We start from the raw sequence: 11,852 nt of genomic DNA, 5'->3' as shown, positions 1-11,852 counted from the left end.
GGGCATGTGCATGCCCCTAATTACTACAATGAGGGGACAAAATGCGTTCACATAGTATGAATGGTCTACTAGAAATCGATGACTAGACAAAAGTTACACCTTTATGCAGCTAGACCGAAAGAGGAATGCCCAACTCCACCAAATATGTATTGTTTCTTCCAACCTGCTAGTGTGCTTCTTAAATCCATGGAAATTTGAGCACTAATGGAGACTCATTTGGCTCCGTTTGGATTAGCTGTTTTTGGGATATTTTTGAAAAATTTTGCTACTACTAATAATGGCTTTCAACTTCAACATTATAGAACATAAGCAACGCCATTAGTATAACTATAACATCTATCCGGCGGACAATTTGATTAAAGCTTAGCTCACTTTTTTGCTGCTTTTGGGTGGTGTATATATAAAAGGCCGCACTTATCACCAGTCGCCACGTACAAGCCAAGAAAATCAATATTGATATTGATCCTCCACTCAAGACGGTGGGATATCAGCAATGATGATTGTTGATACAATCATGCAATGATTATCAAGACCACCATGCATATTGACCAATTGTTAAGGTTCTCGTGAAAAACGTGGATAGACTTTGGAGGGTCTCCAAGAGAAGCCATACTATTAATAGGTGAAAGTTAAGGGGCTTCTACAATCAATGATAGGTTATATTTTTGTTATTAATTTTATAAATGTTTCCTCTTTTATATTATCAAATATTGTGTTAATTGGTAGATTCTACTTATTTTTTGCAATTAGTGTTAGTTGTAGGGATTTGAAACAAAAAGGGATTAAAGACGTGATTTTCACTGAATTTTTATGCTATTTAGCGTGGGCGCATCAATATCTAATTTTGTATGTCTGGGAACTCGGAATTTGGCATGTAATCTCCAAAATTCGAATTGAAATTACAAGAGTAGGATGTTTCATCAGATGAATAGTATTTGATTTCTACTAGGACGCTGGCTACTTTGTTTATTGAGACGCTTTCTTTCTTTTTGGATGGGATGAGATTTGTTATAATTTGATTTGGCTAAGTAAAAATAGTCTACTAATAGTAGGAAACAAGACCAGAAAGGCATTTTGCCTTATCTTTTCTTTTCCTCCGAGCAGGAGACTACTAGGAGTAGCAGTACGTAACTTTTCTTTTCTTCTTATTCGGTTCTTCATCGTATTCTAGAGGAATGCTTTCGGCAACTAATTCAACTATTTCGCGCATGACTTTCTTCATGATGATGAACTAAATTTTTATTTCTAGTCAAGGAGTAATGGAGGATTTGGTTCATCTAAAATTATGAAATCGAATTGATTATATTTATTTCTTTTATTTATTGGTATTCATATGTTCTCTGATTTAATTTTTATGGTTATTATGTTATTTGAATATCAAGGGCCCGGTATTTAAATTAATCTAATAACCTAAAATCAGTTAGAATAATTAAATTCGTAATTGTTTAATTGCTTTAAATTAGTAGTAACTAACATAACTGGATTTGTGTCAGGAGAACATATGGGTTAATTTAAAATAACTCTCATAGTGTGTTGTTTGGTTAGAACAAGACTTCTCTAGTTCTTAAGGTAGTTAAAAAATTGAACTCTAAGACCGTACTTAGAGTTATTTCTTGATTAGGATAGTGGTTAACGGTCGTACATTGACCACGAATACAATAAGGAGGCGTTAATTGTCATCACATGTTTGGCAATTATAACTTGTTTATCAGTGAATAAATGAAATTATCATTACATCGATGATCAATTAAGTGAACCATTTTTGAAATTATTTCTTGGTTAGAGATATTTATTATTGATTCAATTCTAATAAATTGTCATTTAATTTAGTTTACTTATTTATTTTATTTGAGTTGTTTAATTGTTTTCATTTTTATAAAAATCCCCCTAAGACTCTGAACTCTAGAAGAAACGAATTTTTTCTAATTCTTGTAGATTCGACCTTACTCACCGCTATATACAAAAATTGTATTTTTTTTGAGTAGTTATTTATTATTACACAAACTCAACACTTGTCAATTTTTTGCGCCGTTGTCGAAAATTGGTGCCTGATTAATTTGTTTCTTTTTTTGAATTCATCTTTTTTTTATTTTTTATTTTTCTCTTTTTTTGACTAGTTTGCGACTACTAACATTTCGTATTTTGGTGATAGATTATATTTTATTCCTAGAAGGAGTAATGGGATTCATATTTTTTCTATTGATCAACATTTAGATACCTCTTATGTAAAAAAATTGACTGTTGCGACCTGTAAAATTTGTTATGCCTCGGGTCATTCAACTAACATGTGCCCTGCATTTCAAGCTGACCTGAGTGTCCCAATTAATACTTTTGGAAGTTTCTCAATTCTGTCTCAAATGTCGAATGACCCTTATTCAAATGTGTATGATTAAGAATGGTGGGACAACTTCAACTTTAATTATACAACAGAGTCAATAGATTTTCAACATCAATATTAACAGCAACAACAATCATTCACGTCAGGTATGTCTTTTGAAGAAATAATGAAATTATTAGTTATTAATACATATCGATTTCAATAGGAGATAGAGAAGGAAATTAGAAACTTGACGAATCAATTGTGTTTGATGGCATCTAAAATAATGCAATTGGCCTCTCAAATTTATGAAGAATTGCCCTCATAGTCCATTGTCAGTCTTGAGGAGAATGAGAGTGCAATTACTCTAACAAGTGATGAGGAGCTGCAAGAGTCTTAAGAAGAATGATCAAAAGATGCAGTTGAAAAGAAAGTTGAAAATGAACAAATGAAACCCCAACCTCAAATTGCTCAAGTGAATTAATCCAGTGAATAACTTTCAAATGTGGTGACACCCTCTTCATTGAGCATTTTATCTTTCTTGGCAATGGATTTGAATGATGAATGTGCAGAATTTGATAAATTTTAATCACTTTGTGAGTTTGTTGAAACCTATTAATGAGCATTTCATTTACGTTTTGCTCCATTTTTCATTTGTTAAGTGGTTGTCACATATGGTTGTATCATTATAGAACTTGCTCTGTTATATATATCAAGACTGCATTTTTGTTGAATTTGATGCATAAAAGTGACAAGGGCATCTAGGATTTAACCCCAATGGGCTTTCTTGATGGACCAACCCTTACTTTGTTTACCATTAGTGAGACCATTTGGCCTTCTTAAAGGACCAACCCCAATTGGTGTCAAGATCTAATTTTGCATGTCCGGAATTCGAAATTTGGCACTTAATCTCCAAAATTCGAATTGAAGTTACAAGAGTTGGATGTTTCACCAGGTGGATAGTATTTGATTTCTACTAGAACGCTAGCTACTTTGTCTATTGAGACATTTTCTTTCTTTTTGGATAGAATGAGATTTGTAATAATTTGATTTGGCTAAGTAATAGTAGTCTACTAATAGTAGGAAACAGGTCTAGAAAGGCATTCTCGTTTGCCTTGTCTTTTCTTTTTCTCAGAACAGGAGACTACTAGGAGTAGTAGTACATAACTTTTCTTTTCTTCTTATTCGGTACTTCATCGTATTTTAAAGGAATGCTCTTGGCAACTAGTTCAACTATTTTGCGCATGACTTTCTCCATGACGATGAATTAAATTTCTATTTCTAGTCAAAAAGCAACGGATGATTTGGTTTATCTAATTGTGAGATCGAATTAATTATATTTATTTCTTTTATTTACTGATATTCGTATGTTCTCTGATTTAATTTCTTATGATTATTATGTTATTTGAATATCAATGACCTAGTATTTGAATTAATCTAATAATCTAAAATCAGTTAGAGCAGTTAAATCTATAATTATTTAATTGCTTTAAATTAGTGATAATTAACATGATTGGCTTTGTGTCGGATGACATATGGGCTAATTTAAAATAACTCTCGTAGCGTATTATTTGGTTAGAACAGGATTTATCTAATTCTTAAAATAATTAGGAAATTAAACTCTAAGGTCGTACTTAGAGTTATTTCTTGATTAGAGCAGTGGTTAACGGTCGTACTTTGACCACCAATACAGTAAGGAGGAGTTGATTGCCATCGCTTGTTGGGCAATTATAACTTGTTTATCAGTGAATAAATGAAATTATTATTGCATCGATGATCAATTAAGTAAACCATTTTTGAAATTATTTCTTGACTAGAGATATTTATTATTGATTCAATTCTAATAAATTGTCATTTAGTTTTATTTACTTATTTATTTTATTTGAGTTGTTTAATTGTTTTCATTTTTATAAAAATCCTCCCAAGATTCTGAACTCTAGAAGAAACGAATTTTTTCCAGTCCCTGTGGATTCAGCCATGCTCACCGCTGTATACAAAAATTATATTTTTCTCGAGTAGGTATTTATTATTGCATAAAGTCGACACCTATCAACCAACAATTTCAATTGTATGCTACAAAAATATACAACAATATAACCTATATAAATATTAGTATAATAGATGTAGACATTAAATTTGATACTCTTTAAAAATTGTGTGAATGTTTCAAATCAAATTCATTTCTACCATATACTGCATCCTACAATCCACATTGACAGGAAATGTTCATGTGGTTTAGAAAATTCCTGAATTCACCATGTGGAGAGTAAAGCCTTCACGTTACTGTCTTATAGCAGCTTCTTTCAAGGAACAGCTATGATTCTTTGAGCCCAGTGGATTTAACCAACAATGATACAGCACATAGCTAAACCCAAAACTATCGAACCCAAGTGCCTCAGGATATTGTACAGGCTTACCATTGTACAAGCTTCCATTTTAAAACCAATAACAATCACTCTCACACATGACTTGATAAATGGGTTTAACCCAGTCGAGAAAGAATCAAGTTATGGGTGAAACAATAAATGGAATAAAAAACAAACATTACAGTCCAAAACTTGAACTGACATTTCAAAATCAATCAATTAGCAGTGAGTAGTGTAATCCAAGATCTCATGTGTAGACATAGATACACACACATGCGTGTGTGTCTATATATATATAGACACACACATGGTCTAGATTTTCCCAATAAAATAAAATTTCAATTATAAGAATGAGATAATGATATGTAATTCTAACTCAATTAACTTGTACGGATCTACATGAACAATAGTTAAATATAATATTTAAGTTCTAAGAGTTTACTAGCAGTTGGCAGTGCCGGTCAAGAACTGTTCTAGAGACAATTATTCATGCCTTCTCTCATGATCCTCCACGTTGAGTGTTCTTTTCATACAATGACTTAAAGTTCTTCACAAAACTTCAAAATTAATATATGTGAAGAGGTTCTACATTGGAATTGGGCTTCCAATTTTTGTTGACATTAACGTTAATCTACAGATTTAGAGTACATTTCCCATTTTCAGGGGGCGTACTTATTATTAACAATCAAGGGCAAACTTATCACGTAAATACATTTTTTTGTTCTTTTTTTTTTTGGCATCATTAAACCGAAATGACTTATTTACAGCTATTCGCTTGTCTTAGTCAGTCCATCATCAGGGTAATTAGCGAGGTACTTCATTTGGAAACATAATTGAGTAGAAGAATTCTTACTTTGATTTCAATTAAATTAAGTTCTCGTTTAAAAGAAGAGCAAAATATATTGTGAAGTAAATTCTTCAATACGAGTTACAATTCTAGCCAGAAGAAAAAGAGAAAAAGAGACTGCATTACAAAAGGTGAGTGGGGCAGAAGAAAGAGTTCAGGGGAAGAAGAAAGAGTTCAGGTAAAGATAAACCTTTATTTCAGAGACTAACAAAAGCCACAAAGAATTCAACTCACTAGTCAATGCATGGATCATCATCTTTTAACTTCTTCTATTCCTATTTCTAACTTTAGATTTTATGGGCGACTACTATATAAGAACGGCCTTGATCATCAACTCTGCTGCCTTCAATAGTCCTCGTATACAACTGGTGAATATGGCCCTCCGGCATTGGCATCCATTTTCTCATCGGTTGAATCCGTTGCCGCGTTATTTTGTGGAGGGTTGGTTTGAATCGGGGGCCTGCTTGGTCCTCCTTGCGATGTAGAAGCACATCTTCTGAAAAAACGTAAGACCACGGAGCAGACGCAAATTAAATTAGTTTGAAGATCAGTAGAAAATTTCAAGAATGCAACACAATCCATCATTGGATATATGCAAAATGGCGATTTTTATTCTTTTGATCATCTTCTGTACGAATGAACTGGAGGTACTTTTATTCTTCTCATTTAATGCACAACTGAAAACTTATAGCCATGGAGAAAATAGCATAAGTTAAGATGTTAAGAGCAACGAGCAGAAACAATAAGATCGAACTTACATGACAATACTTGGAATCCTATGAGGGTCGGAGCTGAGAACTTTAAGCAAGTTCTTTGGCACGAAGCTACCAATAGAAGCCATTTGTAATAGTCAGATACAAAACTTTGCCTGATTCTTTCAAAAAGGAAAAAAAAAAAAAAAACAGCTAAAAGATGCTCTTCTTTTCTGACTAGAGACTAGAGAGCAAGATCTGTTGTCTTTGACAAAAGTAGCACCACTATAAGTCAATAAAATCTTCGAATTATGTTCTGAGGGAAATGAGAGCAATCGGGACGACCATTTATAGAGAGTTCCCTGCACTTGATTCTGATAAGGACGTATGAGAAGAAGCATCATGGACGGAGACCACTTTCTTGTTTTTGTTTTCATGTTTTTGGAGTAAATATACAGCATGTTATCAATTCCAATCCCTTATGGCAGTAAAAGATATGGACCGCTTCTCAGTAAATGCGGCCGTGATCCACCTGTTGATTCCGGCGTCACGTTTCAGTTAAATGTTTGAAAAGCATATGGAAGAGAAGAGGGATTGGAACTTTGACTACTTGGTGGTTGAATTTTTTTTTTCCTTCTCTTTGGCTTTCATGTGTGTGCTTCAATTAAGCCCAGGTTAATTGTTGAATATCCAATAGTACTACATTCAAACAGTAATATTAGACGTGATTGTTGACCTATCTATCAAAAGAATAGCACGTTCGGATGAGCCGTGCTGAATCGGTGATGCAAAGGTGTGATGCATATTATAGGTATGGATCACAACTCAATTATGTTGGGACTGTCCAAATTTGCACGTTAATAAGTGAATTTGAGTATATAATGAAATTTGAATAGGTTTAGACGTGGGTGATTCAATTAAATCCATCTAATTAATGAATAATCGGTTGACTCGCATTGCTTAATTATATCTATTTAAAAAAATAACTGCACACCTAAAATCAATTTTTGGTATATGATAAGTACGTATAATTGAGAATTTTCTATCGATTCAGTAAAAATAAAATGTCATTTTTTTTTTTTGTCAAATAACATCTGAAAAGAACAGAAAAAGATCAATTAAAATTTCAAACGGGTCATAAATTGGTAATTGAATATACTCATACTCATCATTTAGACTCATTTATTAAATGGATATGAATCAGTTGAATCAGTTATACCTATAAGTAATTTATAACCCATCCAAACTCGTCGAATTAGACCCATTTTCAGACATCTCATATACATACACTAGCCCTGAAATTTGCATTAATTGTTCCTTCAGCTATGAAGCTCTTGAGCATTATCATTTTTCCCAACCGACGATGTTGATGTTAACATTACACTTCCTAAGGCGGTGGGAGTAATAATCAACTGTGAAATGATGATCTAGTCATGATCAAAGCATCGTGCTCACGCCCCGTGAAATCCAATGTGCATCAACAAAAACGTGGGTAGGTTTCAATTCATTGCAGAAAACCAATCAACTTTGGGCAACACTCAAGAGTCACTATGCAATGGTCGGAGCAGACGGCGATCCGTACTCGAGGGAAATTACCCACTTCGCATGTGATGGTCATTTGTCGGCATGAGAATCATATTACGACTTGATTTTGACCCTGGAAAATTTGATTTTTTGAGTTTCCATAATTGATTAGATACAGATTTAATTACTACAATCTATATGAAAGCCTAAAACGGAATTCTGTTTCTGTGACTAGTGTTAGAGACGTATAAAACTCAAAGACGAATTAATATACATTGCTAGCCTAGCCTGAGAAGCTTTATGTCGATCCGGAGTAACTACTAAACATGCCTAGTAGTTGATTCAGAAACTCTTTCATTGATTCATGAACAGCTATTAGGCATCTATTAGTTGTTCCGAACCGACATAAAATTTTCCCTGCTAGCTAATACTGATTTATTGAACAATTCAAAAATTACTAATCTATTTTTTTTGGAACTACCCATGCACCTTGTTCTATTATATGTGGAATTATGCATCATTTTCTGCATTTCAAATCGCCATTTTATTGGTCGGTTAGAATCTAGAAAAGCATAACAAGATCCGAGAAAATATCACATACTTATATAACACGTAACTTGCAATCCAACATTGGCCAGTTGTAAAAATGTTATACTCCAAAAAAAAAAAAAGGAGACTCGTTATTAAATAAGGATTTTTCTGAAGGGTGATCATTGGGCACTCGTTAATATATCTAAAATTTACCTAACTTACAATTATTAAAATATTGTACTCAACACCGGCTGGAACCACCGTACTTTAAAAATTACCTAGAGCTTATTTAGTAAAATCAGACTATCTATATGTTATTAAAAAAAGGGGGATAATTTCAGAAACCTCCCCTGAGATTTTTAATAATTTCACTAGCCTCCCTGAAGTTTGCAAAATTGCACAAATCTCCCCTGAAGTTAATGTTTTGATAACAAAATTAGTCCAATTAGAAAAAGTAACATTAAGAAGGTACTTTAAGGAGAGAAATGAAACTTTTATTTCATAAATACCCCTTATGCATTTATATAAGTTGTATTTATACAAGAATAAAAATAATTAAAATTTAGAAATAATTAATACACACATTTCATCACTCAAAAAGTTCTCATTTAATAAATTAGATAACGCAAATAAGTAACAAAACTACACTAATAATCACAAGATTCAATAAAACAGATTAGTCATTTCTTTTGACATGATGTTTACTATAACTCTTGTAATTTTGAACAGAAAAATTTTCAAATTTGCCTTTTATTTCCCTTCGTTCTTCTTTACTAATATCTAATAATCAAGTAATTAGAGTACTAATTAATGAAAATAACTGTTGAAAATTTCTTTAATAGTGAACGATGACTTTTATTAATAAAATAACATCAATTGATATACCTAATGGAGGAAAAGAGAGAAAAAAGGCAAATTTTTAAAAAAATTTGAGTGGTAAAATTGCATATTTAAATATGAATTTTTTAAGTGTTAAAATGTGTATATTAATTGTTTCTAACTTTTATTAATACAACTTATATACATGCACAGGGGTATTTATGAAATTAAAGTTTCATCTCTCTCCTTAAAGTACCTTTTTAATGTTATTTTTTTCTAATTGGACTAATTTTGTTATCAAAAGTTTAATCTCAAGGGAGGTTTGTATAATTTTACAAATTTCAAGGGAGGCTAGTGAAATTATCCCTAAAAAGGGGAGACTAACCAACTAAGTTCGTTGGCCACCAGGGAGGGACAACTCCCAGAGTGTAGGTAAGAAGTTTGAAACCTTTCGTCCACATTTTTCGTACATAATTTAGTGGAACATTTTGGGAAGTAGTTTAGTTCCTTTCGAATTTTTAATAATTTAATTGGGTCCATCCCTATCCCCCTTCCTTCCTCTAATTATAGGACCAATTGGAAAATTGTTGCACTAAAAAAAAAAGGGAGTTTGTGTTTATGATTCACGAATGGCAAATTAAGTTGATCTGAGAACTCTACGAAGCCACTGTCTGTTGGTATAGCAATTGACTAAATTCACTGTAAATATGTTAATTTCAGCCACTTGTAAATTGTAATCTAGGTATGCTTGCCCTGAACTTAGCACATTGGCCATTCGTAAGACAGGCAATTCAACTTATGCAAAAATGTTTTATTTGCCCTTGTCGGAATCAATTAGTTTATGTTTAATGAGTTCAGTGGCAAGTTTTCCTGCTTGCTCAATGTTTGGATACCGAGGTTCCTAGGTTAAAGTATCAGATTAAAGAAGAAAATTATAATTAATCATCAAATGATGGCTGTACATTAATATATATGTTGATTAACTAAGCACACAACCATGAGACTCGACACAACTTATTTTACTACCAGAACAATGCCCTAATTAACATCACTGTCACGGTCATATCATAAAATTTTATCCTTATAGATTCAAGATATTGCACCGTTGGTTTCAAGATAAGCACAACTTTGATGAACCGTGTTAATGTGGCTTCTTGCTTTGCTGCCAAAATGTTTTTTTTAGCCACTAAGAAAAATGTTGAGCAGCTAATTAAAGTATGTGGCTCCTTCTGCAACAGCAGAGATTCAACAAATGTAATTGACTATAACATGCCAATTGGTGAAGTCCACCCCACGAGTCTTCGTGTCTTTAGGACCACATGCTGCTGATAATGAACTAAACCGTCCAAGTACAAGGTCACAAGACTTCGCTCAAAAACAGACCTGCGGATTTTAGTATCTGCACACTTAATCAATTACTCAGCGGTCATTAATATGTTACAAGTGCAGATTTTGGTAGTGTTAGTCTCCCTTGCCTGCATTTCCTGTCTCAAGATTTCCTGAAACATTTCAAAAGATAGTTTAGCTCCCTTGAATTCTCAATAGCTTAGTTGGGTTCATTCTTATCCCCCTCCCCATAGTTTGGGACCAATTGTAAAATGTCGTACTCAAAAAGTCTCCCTTAGTTGGCTTAATTTACTTTTTGTTGTCCGGGTTCAGCTCTGATAATTTTGTCGGTAACATTTGCTACATACCGGGCGATCGTCACTGGAAAAATGAACCCGTGATCATATTCTTTTCCATTTTTTTTTTCTTTTTGACTTGGCGGTCTAATTTTGGAATGGAGCTCGGATAATTTTGTCGGTATCTCTTTTTTTTTTTGGGTTATATTAGTACTTGACTTGGCAGTGTATTATTTTTATTATTGTTGTTGTTACCATTATTATTAATATTTACGGTGAATCATTTGAAGTTCCAGTCCAATATCTTCACTTCTTGTAGCAATTCACCAAGAGCTATTTATCCAATTAATGCTTCACTAAGAAAACTTTTCTAGCATCATATGATTGTTGGATGGTGCCACAATCTAAGCTAGGAGTTGCTTGTGATATGCTGATGAGAAAAGTTTATTCTCATGCTAAACTATGAATGGAAATTGTGATATATCGTGGACAGTAGCTTCCAATATTCTGTAAAACTATTTCTAATATTTTCTAAATATGAGCAATAAGCCAGTACGTCCAAAAAGTTTTCACTTGACCTCCTTTTATGATAATTTGTGCTGTAAGAATTTCTGTTGGATTTTTCTGCTCAATGTAGCAAATGTTATTTTAATTTTCTTAAGCTTAAATGCATTTACCGATCAAAACTACCATCAATGGAGCCCAACAAGAAAAGTCTGCTTGTTGGTAGTCTAAAAGTTGATTTAAAATGGATTTCCAAGTCAACACTCAAAAAAAAATTTTCCAAGTCAACTGATCATCAATCATGGACCCAGACATCAATAATCATAGAAGGATCACTTTATGAAGGAACCTCTCTCCTTCACTTAAAATCTTCCTGTGATAATTATGAATAATAAATGTTATCAACAGCCCAGAGAGGAAAGTTCAACCAAGGAGAGGACAAGGAAATTGGAGATTGTATGACTGAAGAAGAAAATGGAATTGCGAGGAAATTAGTTTTGAAAGCAATGTGGTGCGTCCAAATGACCCCAAATGACCGTCCTTCAATGACAGAAATTTTCGAAATGCTCTGAAGAGTCAACAGAACAACTGTGCAACTCTGTAGCCAAGAAATACACTAATGCAGTTGAT

At 33.0% G+C, this 11,852-nt stretch overlaps 1 long non-coding RNA gene across 1 annotated transcript; it reads right to left on the bottom strand.

Moving 5' to 3' along the window:
* Window positions 1–5,703: 5,703 nt before the first annotated feature.
* Window positions 5,704–6,518, bottom strand: LOC140009211 (uncharacterized). Its single transcript, XR_011816567.1, has 2 exons — window positions 6,289–6,518; window positions 5,704–6,026 (listed from the first exon to the last, which is right to left on the bottom strand). It is a non-coding gene; the product is annotated as an uncharacterized lncRNA (long non-coding RNA).
* Between the last annotated feature and the right edge of the window lie 5,334 nt (window positions 6,519–11,852).

The sequence above is a fragment of the Coffea arabica genome, chromosome 6e, assembly GCF_036785885.1.
Source record: "Coffea arabica cultivar ET-39 chromosome 6e, Coffea Arabica ET-39 HiFi, whole genome shotgun sequence".
Taxonomy (NCBI): domain Eukaryota; kingdom Viridiplantae; phylum Streptophyta; class Magnoliopsida; order Gentianales; family Rubiaceae; genus Coffea; species Coffea arabica.
Note: the sequence above shows the minus strand (reverse complement) of the source record. Positions and strands in the feature narration are given on the sequence as shown.